This window comes from Eptatretus burgeri, chromosome 10, assembly GCF_056783735.1.
Source record: "Eptatretus burgeri isolate ZD-2024b chromosome 10, Ebu_testis_v1, whole genome shotgun sequence".
NCBI lineage: Eukaryota > Metazoa > Chordata > Myxini > Myxiniformes > Myxinidae > Eptatretus > Eptatretus burgeri.
In genome coordinates this window covers 77,409,265-77,427,819 of record NC_140970.1, presented here as the reverse complement: position 1 = coordinate 77,427,819, position 18,555 = coordinate 77,409,265, and the positions used below count along the sequence as shown (strand labels likewise).

Below are 18,555 nucleotides of genomic sequence, written 5' to 3'. Positions count from 1 at the left end.
CAGCAGAAAGCTCTATTCATCATCTGCAAATAGACCCATGTGCTTTTAGGCCCTTGGCGGCACCTCGTCCAGCACTGGGAAGTATCTTTTGTAGTGTAACTGACAACCAGTACATACGCAAAACCCGTCGAGAAGAAAGAAATTGGGATAAAATTTGCACAAAATGGTCTCCAGTGGAATTCGTCTCTCAACTGGCCTGTCTACATATGATTGGCAATCGAGAGGAGGGTTCAGGCAGGGGAGAATTTGGCATAGCGGCATTCATGTGCTTGGGTTGGGGAGGGTGGGGTGGTTTGTGAATCACGACAACCATTGTGAGAAGTTGTGGGGTAATTTGGACTTTCTCTGCATGTCTAAGTGCACAAAGTAACATCAATTTGGCACAGGCAAAAACTGTTCAACATGCATGGCTACATCACAACACAATCCTCGAGCAAGTATGGTATGAAGGCACATTGTTCAGAACACAGCGTGATCCGTACTTGAGATCACTTTGGTTAACCATCCAGTGTTTTAAGAGAGGGTAGACATGTTTTTTTTTTGTTTGTTTGTTTTTCTAATCAGATACTTGTTTTTCAAAACAAATATAAGGATTGTATTTGTGGAATGAATATAGTGGGTTTTTAAAAAATATATATACTTGGACATATGCTGTATTTGATGTGCAAAAATAGCTGGAATATACTTGAATCCTGCAAAGGTTTCACCTTGAAAAAAGGAAAAAAAAACAAAAAACAATCAGCACCGATAAGCAACATTGGTCAAAAAGGAAAGAAAAAAGTTGGCTGTCCTATGTCTGCTCGATTCTTATAACGCTGTTATTTCCGTAAACGTTTCAGCATCCATCATTCATCTCTTGCATTAGACTCAATATATGTATGTGCAAGCCATCTTTTCTCCACATTTCCTGAATTCTCTAGCTCGGGCTCTAAGAGGAGATTCTATGTGAAGGAAATGAAGGGCCAGCACACGATGACACTGTGCACCAAATAATGAATGCTATCGGATTCAAAGCTGTGATCAAGGTCTTGCTGATGGAAATACTCACATCCCTGGCCTATTTCGACCACATCTTAGGAAAAAGGCAGCGAGACAAAAGGGCCATCTGCATCATACTGCTTAATCTCCTGTGCTGTCAATGTACATGCATCACTTTGTCCTCTTTATGCGCATGCTGCGCCTGCTGACAATAATGGCTGCCAGATAGAAAACATGCACAACTGAGAGCTAGCAGGCCGAGAGAGCTTTGTAGAAATCTCAGCAAAGCAGAGAATTTAAATGTGTGTGAGTGGTTCAGTTTTAACGAGGACTTTTATTTACAAAAAGCAGGGATTTGTCATTTTGCAAGGTTTCTGAAACCATGAGGCAGTGAGCAGGCACCATATTGGTTGGCAAGCTAAACAAGCGAGAAAAGGTAAACAAGACCTAACAATTAAGCCAAATAATTAGCGTAATCTTCCATTGCAACAAGTCAAAATAACGAGATAAACGTGCTAGATTGTAGAGCTACTGATGCTATCGTTACCAGGGAAGTGAATGCAACCAACATGACGGCGTGCACGGCATTGTGCGATAACTCTGAAAACCCTCCATAGTGTCAGTACCAATACCAGTAATCACACGTTTCCTCCTCTAAAGCATGTGCTGAAAATCAAGATGGTGGCAAGTGAGATGACAAAGAGGGTGGAAGAGTGAATATGGTAGTTCTCAAATACTTGGTCAACGAGAAGATCAAGCCTGTTGAAACATACTAATTAAAGCTTGGCGACACAGTTTGATGATGATCGCTCGTCTTGGACATTCATAGCAAAGATGAAAAATGGTACGTGCACTTCCTTGCTCATTGGCTAGCATTTAAAAAAGTATGGAGCACCAATAAACAACCACAGGTTGGCAACCGTTGTGCAGGCTTTAGGGGGCTAGCGGCCTCCTGCATTGAAGGTCCTTGTGAGGGAGCATTTGAGATAGACGTTAAAGTGTAGAGGATGATCCCCATGCTGTTAGACCAGCCAACTCAATCCACTAAGAAAACACCAAGCCAGTTAAGGATCCTATTTTGACTGACCAAAGAGATTATCAATTCATGAAAACTTAGTTGTAGTTGGAAAACGAATGACCAGGTCAAATCCAAATCACCCGAGTACATTCTGAGAACTGCACTGTACTATGATTTGTCATTCGATTTTCCTTTTGTTTTACAGGTCGGTTGATTCAGCAATATATGCGCCATCCTTCGGATGGCCGTTAAACAAGAGTTCCAAGAGTAGGTGAGCCATCGCCGGCACCATGAAAAAAATTACAAATTCCCACCATAACCTACAGGGGGCATTGCATCAGCGGCAGAGTCACGCCCTCGGCCAATGATGCCACCCGCAGTCTTGTGCTGAATACAAAAGAAGAAGAAGAAAGTTACTCGTCGGTGGTATTCACGACATTACAAACAGCAGGGTAACTGTTCGATCAGATCAACCAATCCATATAAGACATTTTTTTTTTAAACACAAAGTACCAAATGGCATCACATCTAAATCACCCAATAATATAAAGCAAGAAATGAGATACCTAGCAAGAGCACAAGGTGCCATACTGTATGAGTGTAGGTAGTGAATCAAGACAATTGGACAGCAATTTTTCTGCCAAATCATTTTATCCCACACTGACGAAATTAAAAGAAATTCTCTAATATGGATTAATGGCAGGTAGCTATGTGTACGGATGGTGCTGCGCTCAGATCTAATTAATCACTGTGTAAGGACCGAGACACCTGCGGCTATAAATCATTTCGGCTGGACCGTTAGTATCCCACAGCGGTGCTGCCAAACTTGTCCAATGGAGTCCCATCTGAAATATTTGGCAACATTCACCAGGTCACTCGACATGCACAGGGCAAGGCCCAAAAGTAACATTCGAAGCGAAGGTGAAAGAAAGCAAAAAAAGCTCAACACCATTGTGCAGCATCGCTTGTCACAGATGTGTGGTTTGAACAGATTCACTTTCCGTGCAGGTCGTGCACCTTCATCGTGAAAAAATATAGTATAGACAAAAGGGTTTCCTTTAAAGAGAGGCATTCCGATGTACCTTTGGGTCTGACAGATTTTCAGGGTCCAATTACCTCCTGGCTTAATGAGGTCTAGACCACCTGCTGATGTATACATCCTACAAGTCCTGATTGGGTAACTATGGACAGTTTCTGTTCCCATTAGTGGATAAATATGCCCCCCACCACCCCCCAAACAAGTGCATGCCAGGACTGAGATATGCTTATTACCATCTACGGCCTGATGGATTTGACACATTTCTCGATTGTTCGACACAAACTTATTCAGAATTCGTCAGAAAACTATTCATCACTTGGTTGTGGTTGAAGAGATCAAAAGGTGCATTTTGTTGCATGAGATAAAGAAAAAAAAACAAAATCACATCAACAGAAACGTTTATGCCAAAAGTAGTGATTATGTGATACAATTTGTATGTTTTCAAACTTTAGTGTGAGATACCACAAATGATTTTTTTTAATGAAATATTTTTCAAACTTTTGCAAAAAAACGTTTGTGTTAAAACAAACAACAAAAAAACAAATTCATCTACATATTACAGGACAGTGTATATCTACATATTACATACAAAAAAAGTCAGGCTTCACCCACTCCCCTCTTTCTACCTCTTATACAAAGGGCTGGAAGGATGACCTCGAGGTACACATACTTGGTTCGAATCCCGACCCAGCAGTAAGCTGTCATCCCGGTGTTGCATAGGCAGGGGGATTCATCAATGTGTGCCATCCCTCGGATGGATGTTAAACTGGGCGTCCCGTCTGCCAGCATTAGTTTGTGGATGTTGAAGATCACACGCTGTCCTTCGCGAGGAGTTGGCGAGCTATCCCATCTGAAATATTTTGAACCATTCACCGGGTGACTCAGCTCCTGTTTCATAAATCTTTGCATTTCCACGCAGCCTAGGTCTTCATGTATGGAAAGTGAAGGTTCTGCACTTTCTCATTATTTTGGTTTCTTCGTAATAATCTTTTGGCAGTCTCTGTGGTGACAGTTTATAGCTCTGGGATGAGATTCGAAAACAGGTGAGACAGCTCAGATGCGAGGGTGCATACCTCTAGCCTATCCTGCTTTTTATTTATTACCTCCACCACCGTAGGTGAAGGAGGTTATGTTTTCACCCCCTTTCTGTCTGTTTGTCTGTTTGTGTACAGGATATCTCAAAAAGTTGCAGACGGATCCGGATGAAATTTTGTGGACAGGTTGGGTGTGTGATGAGGACGAACCGACTAGATTTTAGTCAAAATTCGAATATTGATCGGACTACTCAAATTTTAAAAGTGACTTCACCATTGAGAGTTCGGGCCAAAAATGATATATAGCACGATATCTCAAAAAGTTGTGGAAGGATTTGGACGAAACTTGGTGGACATATTTGGTGTGTGGCAATGAAGAATTGATTCAATTTTGGTGAAGAATTGATAGAAACTGAGAGTCCATCTACCTTCCTGTATTGGTTGTTAAATAGACCATCAGATTTGGCATGCTGCTGAGCAGACCTTGTAAATTGGCTTCCTACTTGGCCTCTTGATGTCTATAAAGCAGAAACTCTTCTGCTCGATCACCTCGAGGTGAGCAGGATGGGAAGGAACTGCACCAGACAAGAGTGTGGACCCATACTGGACTTAGCTCTGAGGAGAATACTGAGGAGTCGGCTAGCATTCAAGGCCAGGTTTGAGACAGAGAAGGTTGTAACAAATTGCGAGGTTTCAGAGATCCATGGACTGCACCTCTTCCAGAGGTTGACCAATGAAGTAAACTGGGGTGGGGTGGGGGGGGGGGGTTAAAAGCTGATACTTGCAGCGAGATAGAGTGAGGGCAGAAAGCAGGAATCTACTTGTGTTGAATGACCTGATGGACCAGAGAGTTGACAAATGACATTTTCCCAGATTTGCAGGGATGGATGCTGCTGCAGCAGCCCACCTCTAAGAAGTTTGGTGTTCTTCACAGGGTGGAGTGATACCCAAAATTGTACAGAGGATTTTCAAGGAAAGCAAGCTTCAATGGGAGATCATGAGACAGAATGCCAAAGCAAGCAAGCTATTGTTTCCACTCGCAGAGAGAATTTTATAACCATTCAAGGACAGGCCACAGAATACCATGAACAAACAGAATGTAAAGTAAGACTAGGTGCTAGACAGTATCAAAAGCTCCAGAGATGTCCAGACAGATGGCCTTGATGTATCTCATTTGATATTCAATGCATCCATCCATAGTTGGGTAAAATGAAAGAACATGTTTCTGGTGGAATAGCTATGGTGGAAGCCAAACTAATGATTAGATATGACAGAGTTGGATAAGAGATGATGCCTGTGGCCTGCAGCAATGATAGATTCCATTATCTGGCTGATGATGTGGAGATGGTCGACCATCCTGTCATTGAGATCTCCATTGTATTTTTAATACCGAGATTTTTCTCGATTTTGTACTCTTCCTCCCTACTCCTGGTCTTCCCTCTTCCCCAAGTGCAGATTAATAAATGTTGATTCTGACATAAGGGGAGACTACCACCTCTTAAATCTCTACCAACCTATTCTAGGATTTAATTGTGAGGGTGTGGAAAAGTCTTGAGTGCAGCAAAGTACAGCTGTATTGAGTAAACCACTCGTTCCAACACTGGGAAAAGGGGACAACTGCCTCCTCTGCACTGCAGATTTGCCATGAAGTATTGAACAATGAACCTCAAAAATGCAAATTGCTTCACATCAATGCTGCTGTGCAGAATCGGGTTGTACTGTATGCAACACTAACACTGTTAACAACACTCATTCAAATATGAATCCCTCCGCATGATCTAATGCTGCATTTTAAGTGGAATATCATTGCCAGCAGTCTGCCATTGTTTACAGGTGCTGCCCCTGCCATGGACTGAACAAGCAGCACCTTTACTCGATGCAGAGTCGAGCGCTGGGTGATATTTTCTTTAGTGTGGTGCTTGTACTTTCTAACCTGAAATTTCTTGTGCTTGGTGTGAGGTACACTCTGTGCTTGATGCGGTTCTGTCTGTGCCATTTACCTGGCTTTTTACATCAAGCGATATGTCACTCAACCAGGTGCTCATTCTATAAACTCTGTCCCTCGTACTCTGTGCATCACAGTCATGCCAAGAGGAGCTCCCTGCACCGCTGCAGGGGCTGTGGAGCAATTAATTCCACAGAGCTTTGTTATAAACCCACAATCCACTGCCATGTTATATCTTCATCACTAATTAACACAAAGATGATGAAGACAAACCAATCTAATCACCTATATGACAGCAAAATTTTTTTTTTAAGTCAAAGTTCTAAAATACGTATGTGTATGTATGTATGTATGTATGTATGTATGTATGTATGTATGTATGTATGTATGTATGTATGTATGTATGTATGTATGTATGTATGTATGTATGTATGTATGTATGTATGTATGTATATATGTATGTATGTATGTATATATGTGTATATATATATATATATATATATATATATATATATATATATATATATATATATATATATATATATATATATATATATATCCTGGTGTTGGCGCACTGGTTAGGGCAGCGGCTTGGGATCCAAAAGGTCCTGAGTTCAAGCCCCGTTGGGCCACTGAATTAATACACCAGGGGGTTGACTCAGCCTGTCATCCTTCCGAGGTCGGCGAAATGAGTACCAGTGTACTGGGCCGGTGTATACCCCGGTTAAAATAGGTGTACCATATCCCTGTGTCGTAAGAGGCGACCAGGGTTGCGTCAGGAAGGGCATCCGGCGTAAAACGTGTGCCAAATCACTATGCGGATTAAACGGATGATCCGCTGTGGCGACCCCGAAAGGGAGCAGCCGAAAGAAGATATATATATATATATATATATATATATATATATATATATATATATATATATATATATATATATATATATATATACGTGCGTGTATATATATATATACGTGCGTGTATATATATATATACGTGCGTGTGTATGTATATACAGTATATGTATGTATGTATGTATGTATGTATGTATGTATGTATGTATGTATGTATGTATGGACATACGTACATACATACGCACGCACGCATGCCTGGTATAGGCTTAATGGTTAGGGTGGCAGGCTTGGGATCCAAGGGTCCTGAGTTCAAATCCCGCTCACTGTTGAATTAGTACCAGGTGGGGTTAACGCAGCCCATCATCCTTCCGAGGTCAGCAAAATGAGTACCAACATGCTGGTATCCTGCATCGGAGTGGCGACCCATCCAGGATTGTGCCCAATGGTCAGGGAGACTGCTTAGGCCTAAGTTACATTTGCTCTATGGCAAGGAACTCTGAATTGACAGAAACGTGCGGCGGCCGCAGGGTTTCTACGGTGGCCTCAGGGTGGCCCTACGCCGTTTGGCTATCTTTTACAGGCTGTAGGGGTCGCCATGGAATTATAACGTGGAGTTGTAACTTTTTTTCATTTCTACGTTCACCGTACCATTTTGACAAGCCGAAAAAAAAAACTGGTAAAAAAAAAAAAATAATAAAAAAATAACCCACTCGTTACCGTCCGTCTGGCCACACGTTCGGCTTAGGGCCCCCCTGCGGCCTCCTTGCGGACACCTTGAAAATTATATGGCCCCTTTAAGGTCACCGTGTGACATCAAATCAAAGACCGTACGGCAAACTCCACATTTTCGGTCTCCACAATTTATAAATACGCCGTGCGGCTACCCGAAAAATAAAAACATATGTGACTGCTCCATTGTGTGACCATGGAAATACTGCGGCCGCCGTATAATTGCTAGTGGCCGTAGATTTTAGAGACCCCACGGCCGCCGTGGCAAATGTGACTTAGGCCTTAGGTAGCACCAATGCTCTGCACAGAGTATGGTCCGAATGGATGGATTGGTGTGTGTGTGTGTGTGTGTGTGTGTGTGTGTGTGTGTGTGTGTGTGTGTGTGTGTGTGTGTGTGTGTGTGTGTGTGTGTGTGTGTGTGTGTGTGTGTGTGTGTGTGTGTGTGTGTGTGTGTGTGTGTGTGTGTGTGTGTGTGTGTGTGTGTGTGTGTGTGTGTGTGTGTGTGTGTGTGTGTGTGTGTGTGTGTGTGTCAGATGAACAGCCTGACTGTTATGGTAAGCATCACCAGATATTAAGTCTCATACGGTAAAGCCACATAATCCACAAAGAACAACCACCCATCTGCCACCCAGACAATTGTTCCTGCAAATGCAAACCATTAAACCAGAAGGCACGTGATGTGACTGACAGGTAAATCAAAACAGGTTGAGTGGGACAAACACTCCCCCTCTCTCCATTGGACACAGTCCGACACCAAAGCGTTATCTCCAACCCAGCGACTCATTCAAACATACAAAGATTACATGGTGAACAGGATTAACCATAAAATTGTGTTGTCTATCCAGATTTCAGTCTTATTTTCCCTCATCAGGATGGCATACTTATAAATATCTAATCAGTGATGACCACATTCATCGTTTAAACATCAGACGCACCTCCTGACTGTTATGGTGAGCATCACCGCAGATTATTGTATGAGTTGTAGGAATATGTCGAATGGAGATTGGGGGAGTGCTTGTCGCACTCCACAACCTATTTTCTTGTTGCAGCCTCTTTTTCCTCTTCTCAGCGAGGTGGCATCACTTTTTTTCTCCCATTGACCAGCTTCCAGTGAGATCTCTTGGCAAGGTCATGGCTAATAGACAATTTGCTCAATCAGAACCTCGTTCAAGGTTACGGGAACACTCACCCAGAAACGTCTAAAAAGTCCTTTTACAGCTCGTTTTATTATGTAACGATAAAGGTCATTAAATCATGTTTGGACACACACCCATCCCCACCAAACTCTAAACCCCAACCACAACGTGTTAGGTAAATCATTTTTGAATGGCCCCTCAGATTAGACATGGTTAAGAAGTCGGATATATCGATAATATTGAAAGAAATTAAATATATCTCACCTGTGATTGAATATTTCTGTGAGAGTGATCAGAAACCATTTGAAAATTCAAAAAAAATAAATGGTTGCCAAGGTTACCGGCTCCACCTACAACAATATTTCATCGCTAAATTTATACGTTGAAATCCTGGTTATACAAATAATAAACACTCCAAAAAATTGCACAGTTGAGGTGAGACAGATGTTACCATGATCGGTAAAATCGGCGAAGGAAGAGTCACGTGACCTCAAAAATGCGCTAATCATTCAAAAACCAAATATAGCATAAATACAATCCACACAACAATTTAAAGGTAATTTTACTACTCATTTAAAGACATAACACTCAAAGGTGAAACGAGTTTGTAGAAAAAGGTTGCTATCTTAGCTAACTTCACAAAATATACACCTCAAATATACATGCATCACATAGTTTAAAAGAACCGAGATAACATCGTGATTTGATTGCAGATGCTTGATTATACACCTCAAATATATATATATATATATATATATATATATATATATATATATATATATATATATATATATATATATATATCTTCTTCTTCTTCTTCTTTCGGCTGCTCCCGTTAGGGGTCGCCACAGCGGATCATCCGTATGATGCGCATAGTGATTTGGCACATGTTTTACGCCGGATGCCCTTCCTGACGCAACCCTGGCTGCCTCTTACGACACAGGGATAAGGTACACCTATTTTAACCGGGGTATACACCAGCCCAGTATACTGGTACTCATTTCACCGACCTCGGAAGGATGACAGGCTGAGTCAACCCCCTGGTGTATTAATTCAGTGGCCCAACGGGGCTTGAACTCAGGACCTTTTGGATCCCAAGCCACTGCCCTAACCACTGCGCCAACACCAGGCTCATATATATATATATATATATATATATATATATATATATATATATATATATATATATATATATATATATATATATATATATATATATATATATATATATATATATATATATATATATAGTAGACTAGGTGTAAGTCGGCAGCGTGTAACTCGTCACTTCGCCAAAGTCGGCAGCGTCAAAAAGTCCCGAATTTATCTCATGTTAAATCCCTTTGAATAAAGGGTCATCCCTCTGTAAGTCGTCATCTCTAAGTCGTCACTTCGTCTAAGTCGTCAGATGTTGTCCATTCCCACGTAATGGAAACTCAAGTAAATTACCACTCCGAACTCGTCACACGGAACTGCTGCCTCATGAATCGTGATGCTCGCTCATTGGTGTACACCGCCAGTGATAGGCTATTTATAACTGCGTACACACGTTGATCGCACTGCAGGCAGGACAATGGCGACTAAGCGTAAGCTTACAACTAAAACCTACCAAGAAAAATACGACATTATCCAGTTTTGCGAGGCAAATCCACTGATGAAGAAAACAGACACAGCTGAGAAGTTGGACATCAAACGGCAGACATTGAACGATATCTTGAAGAATAAGGGCAAGATATTTGGACAAGTGGAGAAGATCGTGAGGCCAGTGGTAAGTGTGAAATGCGTGAAATGTGTGTCCTTTGAAGATGTCGATGACGCGCTCATCATCTGGTTTCGGCAAATGTCGGTTCAGCCAAATATTCGGTTTCGGCCGATTCGGCCAAATATTCGGTTTCGGCCGATACTGTCTTTCGGTGGAGGATTGCCCAGCCAACATCATGGAATACAATGACCGGTTTGAATCCTTTCTCACGCACCAGATGCCCAAGAGTTTGAGGCAGTCAAACATAACGGATTACTTCGCGAATAAGTAAAGGATCGATCGAGCTTAGTGTTGAAGTCCGATCATGGTTTTATATTGGCTTGTTTTGTACATTATCCGCACTCACTTACACATAGTAGAGGATAAATGGGGCTTCTGAGGCAGCCATTCAAATGAATAGTGTCAAGGGAAAAACTTTCTAACTTAAGCCCCAAAAGCCGAATATAGGAGACTGATTTCCTCCCTCTCCCATACAAGCAAATGTAAAATTGAGACTGATTTCCTCCCTCTCCCATACAAGCAAATGTAAAATTGAGACTGATTCCCTTCCCTCCCATGCAAGCAAATGTAAAATAGGAGACTGATTTCCTCCCTCTCCCATACAAGCAAATGTAAAATTGAGACTGATGTCCTCCCCCTCCCACACAAGCAAATGTAAAATTGAGACTTTCCGATTAAAGCACTTCTTTCCTTTCATATTTTCATTCCATTCAAAGAGCGAACCAATGGATATTTGTCCATGTTCTGCTTTGGGGAATAAATTAATTTTCCTATTGCATTCATCACCATCGAGTAAATTCACAAAGATTACTTTGGAACTTGGTTCTTGGTTTATGTGTCTTTGTTGAGCAGAGATGAAATGGTAAGCTTATCTTAATGCTCTTGTTTGACCACGTCCTGAGCCACATATCATTTTGTGATAGTCGTAAATTGTTTTTCCATTGTTCAATTGCTACCCATCAAAGTTTTCAATCCATTCAAGGATATTTATTATTTTCTTTACATCCTCCAACATATTTGTAATTAAATTTATCCACTATTTGTTTTATCTACTTTTAACCCGGTTATTTCTTCAATAAGACTTATTTGATATTTCTCACATTCTTTGTTTCCCGTTTAAATACCAAGGCTAATGAAATCTCCACTCTTTGGTTTGGTTATTGCTTGATTCTATAATTTATAAATAAGTAAAAAGACAGCAGTCGCCTGTTAAAATTCCCATCTCAACATCTTAACACTTATACTTATAACCATAAGGAAGACTATTGATTCCATTCTCTAAAATATATCTTTTATCATCAAAAGCTCCTAATGCTTTCTCATTTATCTCTTCTGTATATAATTGATGTTTATAAATTATTTTTGTATTCATTTTTTGATACTCTTCCTTCTTTAAGGTTAAACAGTTGTATTAATGTTTAAAGTTTATTGATTCCTTGATTATATTTTTCATTATTCCCTTTAGCTTCTTATCACACCTTTCAATGTTATTATTATCAATATACGTAAAAGCATTAGACTTTGATCTCAATGCTATAAATTCACTCATGACCTTCCCACCCAATTCATCTTTAAACTTACCAATAACCTTTTTATTATTTGATGAAAACAACACATCACCTGACTTATAATTACTTGTATCATATATATATATATATATATATATATTATCAATCATATCCTCATATACATCACTTGTCTTAATTTCTTATATAAAACTATCTGCATCCATATATAACAGACACATTATCCTTATACTTTGATTTTAAATTATTATTGTAATTGTCATACATTAACGACTTTGACAAGTCAAGAATTGATGTTCCTATATAAATAGGTTTATCCATTTCAATACTCTCTTTTTCCAAATGAATACCAAAAAAGTTCTCTGAAAACACCTCCGCTCATTCAAAACTTGGTCTATTAATTAACTTTGAAGCCTGTTTCCAAGATGTAGCAAGTCTTATGTTTGTCGATTCCTAACATTTTCCATAGTCTTTCCAAACACATCATTATTCATTAATTTATAAAAGTCATTCTCAAAATCTGCTTTTGCTTCTGTTCTCCTTTTTGTATTAAAATCAATATACTTCTTTAACCAATGACTTTGTTTAAATTTCAAAATCCTATGAATTTTCCATACTCTCAACTCAGCAGATAAATATTGTCTCAAGTTCCTTTGATGCAAAATATAACTTTCTTTATCATTTAATGTAGCAAGTAGTTTTTCTGGAGATTTACCTTTTATATTGAATGACTGTTGATAATCACTTAACCATTCTTTTCTTGGACTTTCTTTATCAGGGGTATAAGGTAAGTCTTTATGTTTGTGATGAAGTTCTTCTGGATATTTTAAATCAACCTCAAAATAATATCCATCTTCAGCTTCATCCAATTCTTTTTGAGAGGAGACAACAGTGTCTTGTAAAACTTTTTCATAATGTTTTTCTTTAACCCATTTAAGTTTTCCATAAGGTAAAGACTGAGACAAAGCCCACCCACACAAATTGTTAGCATCATAATACATCAGGTCAGAGTTGTCCTCATTCTTATAATAATCAGGAAGATATTTGTTATTTGCTTTTGCATATCTGTTGGAACATACTTGAGATATTCCTCCTCTTTTAGCCTTCTCTATCATTAAAAGCATATCTATATCACTGATTAATTCCAAATTTTGTTTTGTCATTTTTAACATAGCACTCCAAGCCAAACCCGAGGCTGTGTAATAGTGAGTGGGGACTAATCCATAATAATTTTTATTGTGACAGACTGTTCTAAAAGTTTCAAACACATCAGCCAATAACAATACATCAGTTTTAAGATACAAATCATGATATTCTCCAAGATTCTTTATATTAAACTTCTCCCAAACATTTTTAGCTTGTGTATAATCTCTATCGGAAATATGAGTTTTATTCAACTTGCCATAGAAACTTTCCCTTGAAGGAAGTTGTGTTTCTTTAAATTTCTCAAATGAATCCATGTAGTTATAAGGATATGTTCCCTTTTGTGATAAGAGACCAATCTCTTCTTGATTTGAGAAATGTGATTTAAGATTCGGTAAGTTTTTAATATTTGATGCTAAGTTAGATAATGGACTTGCCATAAACATGTATGTGTCAAGAAATCCGATATGGGTTATGGGGGATGTATGAATTGCTTTTGTGAATGAGATGTATTTTTGATCTGTGTTAGGAATGGCAGAAATATCTCCAGATGTCTTTGAAAGTTCATTTGTAAATAGATGTGCGTCATAGTGAGCGTTGTTGTGAAGAAATACAGGAATAAAGTTTGGAGGCTTGCAATTAAGATTTCAACGCTAATGAGCTGGACCTATATATTTACCAGTAAGATGACAGTGATCTCTAACCTTGACCTCTCCCTCAATTTTCTCCTCACAAATATGATATATACTGTTCTTTCTAAATTCCTTTTTCTCTCCCTTTTTTAATGACATTGGTTTATAGGTTTTAACCATTATTTCTCTTCGTCTTATACAGTCTTTTTCCAATCGTCTTACAAATTCCTCTGAGGCATCTTCTCCTCTATAAAGTTCAAACTTGTATTAATCACCAACAGATGATTTGATATAATAACAGAAACCACAAGGAGTATGTTTTTGATATTTATTTGTGTATGATTAATTTGATTTGGAGAAACAGTATCTATCCTTTCAAGGATACTTTCAAAATCAGCATATATCACAAACGGATGTTTTATGGATTTGTTAAAATCTTTGAATGATATGTTTGAACCTGCTTTTGGTAAATTGATTGCGGTTGATTTATGATCACTACAATATTTCTAATGTTGATTTAATCATTCTTTTGTATGAAAGGAGTTGAGACGTCTCTCACATGGATACATTTTATATTTTCTCTTGTATAGTTGTGATTTGGTTAATCTTGATAAATTTTTGATGAAAGAATAATGTGATTTTTTCCTTTGAAGTAAAGTAGAGAAGGTCAATGTGTGTTTCATAATTTGTATAGTTGTTTGAAATTTTTAATATCTGAACTTTGTTTCTATCTGTAAATCCATATACATTAACAGATAGATTATTCATTTTCTCAAATTTAGGAATATCTCTCAATGACATTGGAAACTTTCTGATTTCCTTTCAGGAGACTGATTTCAGGAGACTGATTTCCTCCCCCTCCCATGCAAGCAAATGTAAAATTGAGAATGATTTCCTCCCCCTCCCATACAAGCAAATGTAAAATTGAGAATGATTTCCTCCCCCTCCCATACAAGCAAATGTAAAATTGAGACTGATTTTCTCCCTCTCCCATACAAGCAAATGTAAAATTGAGACTGATTTTCTCTCCCTCCTATCCAAGCAAATGTAAAATTGAGACTGACTCAAGCCCCAAAAGCCCAAAATAGGAGACTGATTTTCTCCCCCTCCCATACAACCAAATGTAAAATTTAGACTCATTTCCTCCCCCTCCCATACAAGCAAATGTAAAATTGAGACTTACTGATTGAAGCACTTCTTTACTTTCATATTTTCATTCCACTCTTAGAGCGAACCAATGAATATTTGTTCATGTTCTACTTCAGGGAATAACTTAATTTTTCTATTATATTCACGTTATCTCTTCAAGCACGAAAGAAAGGTCTGTTAAGGTGAGTTTTGTAAAATGGGGAAGTGTTTTTAGAACACAGTCATGCCGAGAAAATGAGGAAGTATTCTGTGCCCTTGTCTCTCATGGTTATATTTTGAATCATCAGAACACTAATAGAACAAAGTTTAGTTAAAAACAGCTTTTAAATGTAGGTTTTATCAAAATAATTCAAAGCAAGATGTTTTATTTACGTGTGAAAACGAGTCAATTTTGAAGTCAGCTAAGCTTCCTCACCCGAACCAAGCCAAAAAAATTCCGGTCATTTCCTGTGTGGGAACACACCCTGGAAAAACCGTTGTTGTGTAATCTCCCATTACGTCATCAAGTTGCTTATTTAAACGGAATTGTGTGCCCAGCGTGTTCCATTCAGAGAATGGATTGTGCAGAGGAGTACTCCAACCTTACGGATCAATCGTTTTCACAAGATGACAGGTGAGATCTCAACCCAATTCATTTTTTGTTGTTTAAAACAGAAGAAAATCACTATATGACGAATGATTATTGTATGTCTTATTATTGTATGATTATTGTACAGTTTTGATTTTATCCAGATCTGGAGTGAGCGAAGAAGCTGCTGCTTGCCGGTCTGAGGGATGACAGATGGTACGGCAGAGCGTGGAGTCATCAGCAAAGAGATATAGAGGATTTTCCAGAGAGTCGGAGAGATCATTGATGAAAACCAGAAAAAGAACAGGGCCCAGAACGCTACCTTGAGGAACTCCAGCCTGGACAGGAAGAGGGGATGAAAGAACTCCATTTAGGGCCACACGTTGACTGCAACAGGAGAGGAAGTCTGCGAGCCATGAGTGGAGATGGCCTTGGATACGATGGGAAGAGAGTTTGGTGAGTTGGGCAGGGTGCCAGACTGTGTCAAAAGCACGTGATGTGTCCAGGGATACGGCTCGGATTTCCTGTCTGGCATTGAGGACCTCCATCCATTGATGGGAGAGCAGAAGCAGCATATCCAGGGCGGAGTGACCTGGTCTGAAACCAAATTGATGATCGGAAATCAAGCCATTGGAGAAGAGGAAGGATTTCATGTCTGAAGCGATGATGGATTCCATAACCTTGCTGATGATTGGGAGAAGGCTGATTGGTCTGTAGTTGCAGGGATCTGTTTTGCACCTTTTTTGTGCAGGACAGTGATGTTTGCTGATTTCCAAGCAGATGGCAGATGGCCTTGAGCAAATGAGAGGGTGAATAGAACAGAGAGAGGGTGAGCAAGAGCAGAAGAGCAGGCTATGAGGACACGTGGGCTGATGCCGTCTGGACCGGTTGCAGAATCTGAGTCGAGGTTTGAAAGCAAGCTCTCCACCTTGTTAGGAGAAAAGGACACAGAGTCCAGGGACAGTTGGGTGTGACTGGGTAAGGTGGGTAGAGAAAGTGATGGGTTTCGGACACAAGATTTAGCTGCAAACACCGAGTTTAGGCATTCAGCTTTTTCACGTGCGGTATCAGCAGTGCGGCCATTTGAGGTAAGGGAGGGGATGGAGGGAGAACAAACACCAGAAACAGATTTGATTAAACGCCACCAGGATTTTGAGGAGGGAGAGAGGTTTGAAAGTTCAGACTTGAGCTTAGAAAGATGTTGTTTTCTGGCTCTCCTAAGGGTAGATACACACTTGTTCCGAGCTTTGTGGAAGGAACTGAGATTGCCCTCAGTTGGGTTCGCTTTCCATGAGGCAAAGGCAAGTTGTTTCAGGACAACTGCCTCACCACAAGCTTCAGTAAACCAAGGGCTGGAGGAAGGGTGGGACAACTGAAGACGAAAGGGGATAAATCTGTGCATGAGGGAGAGAAAGTTTCTTTGAAAGAATTCCCAGGATGAGTTGTTGTTTGAGAAAGTAGTGATAGGAGAACAGTCTGTAAGTTTGATGGCTGCTTGGAGACCCTGTCAGTCAGCTTGAGTGAAATGCCAGACTCGACGGCGGTGAGGTGGTTCTCTGATTACAGCCAGAGAGATGTCGACTTTGACAAGGACGTGGTCAGAAGAACCGAATGGAGCAAAGGAAGAGCAGCAGATATTGTCAGGGAAATTTGTCAAAATCAGATCCAGAAGAGATGGAGTACCATTGGTTGAGATCCGGGTCAGGAAGTTGACCAATTGAGTCAGTCCCAATGAGTCGCATAAAGCTTTTGCTGAGGTGCCATGACAGGTGAGAGAGGTACCCACACCGAGCCAACTGGCATGATGACAATTGAAGTCACCACATAAGAGGAAGAGAGAGTTTGGATGAGAAGATAGAAGATGGTCCATGTTTTCGGATAGTGAGGTGTAGATGGAGTCATCACTGTTCGGTGGATGGTACAGTACACATATAAACATGAGGTGGGAGTGGAGGGGAAGCCGTAGCCAGAGGTATTCCTGGGGGTGTGTGGGAGTGAGAGCAGTGCATGGAGAGTGAGGAATAGAGTCTTTGATGAAGAGAGCAACACCTCCACCAGGACGAGGCTCAGGTCTGTCATACCGGAGGAGGGACTAACCGGGGAGAGATACTTGGGAGTCAGACACTTCTTGGGAGAGGAAAGTTTCTGTTAGGCAGATTATGTCTGGTTTGTTAGTGGCAACCTGTATGGAAAGATCTGAAAGGTTTGAGCGAAGGCCCCGGATATTTGTGGTCCACACTTTTAATGAAGAGGTAGGGGAGGAGTCTTTGGGTGCAGGGGGTGGGGGAGGGGGAGGGTAGGACAAGGGAGGAAGGGGGGAGGTAAGGAGGGTTGTTGAAAGAGTGTGGGCGATTGCATAATAGCTTGGGGAGGGGGAAAATGAGGAGAAAAGGCTCTGTGGTGCTGGGGGAGAGGGGGGACAAGAGAGGGGGAAGAAGGCAGTTGAGGATTTGAGGAGGTGGAGTGAAGAGATGGAGGTGAGAGGGCAGTGGAGGGAGGCAGCTTGGTGGATGAGAGGGTGGGGGCAACTTTGAGAAAGATGAGTGAGGGGGATGAAAGGTGGGAGAAAGATATTCCTAAATTTGAGAAAATGAATAATCTATCTGTTAATGTATATGGATTAACGGATACAAACAAAGTTCAGATATTAAAAATTTCAAACAACTATAAAAATGATGAAACACACATTGACCTTCTCTTCTTTACTTCAAAGGAAAAAATCACATTATGCTTTCATCAAAAATTTATCAGGATTAACCAAATCACAACTATAAAATAGAAAATGTAAAACGTGTCCTTGCAAGAGAAGTCTCAACTCCTTTCACACAAAAGAACGATTAAATCAACATTCAAAATATTGCAATAATCATAAATCAACCATAATCAATTTCCAAAAGCAAGTTCAAACATATCATTCAAAGATTTTAACAAATGTGTAAAACATCCGTTTGTGATGTATGCTTATTTTGAATGTATCCTTGAAAAGATAGATAGTTTCTCCAAATCCAAATAAATCATACACAAATAAATATCAAATACATACTC

At 40.0% G+C, this 18,555-nt stretch overlaps 1 protein-coding gene across 3 annotated transcripts in view; it reads right to left on the bottom strand.

Moving 5' to 3' along the window:
* The window catches only part of LOC147018910 (uncharacterized), a 295,213-nt gene that overhangs the window by 222,232 nt on the left and 54,426 nt on the right, over positions 1-18,555 (bottom strand). The gene's annotated exons all lie outside the window — the stretch shown is intronic.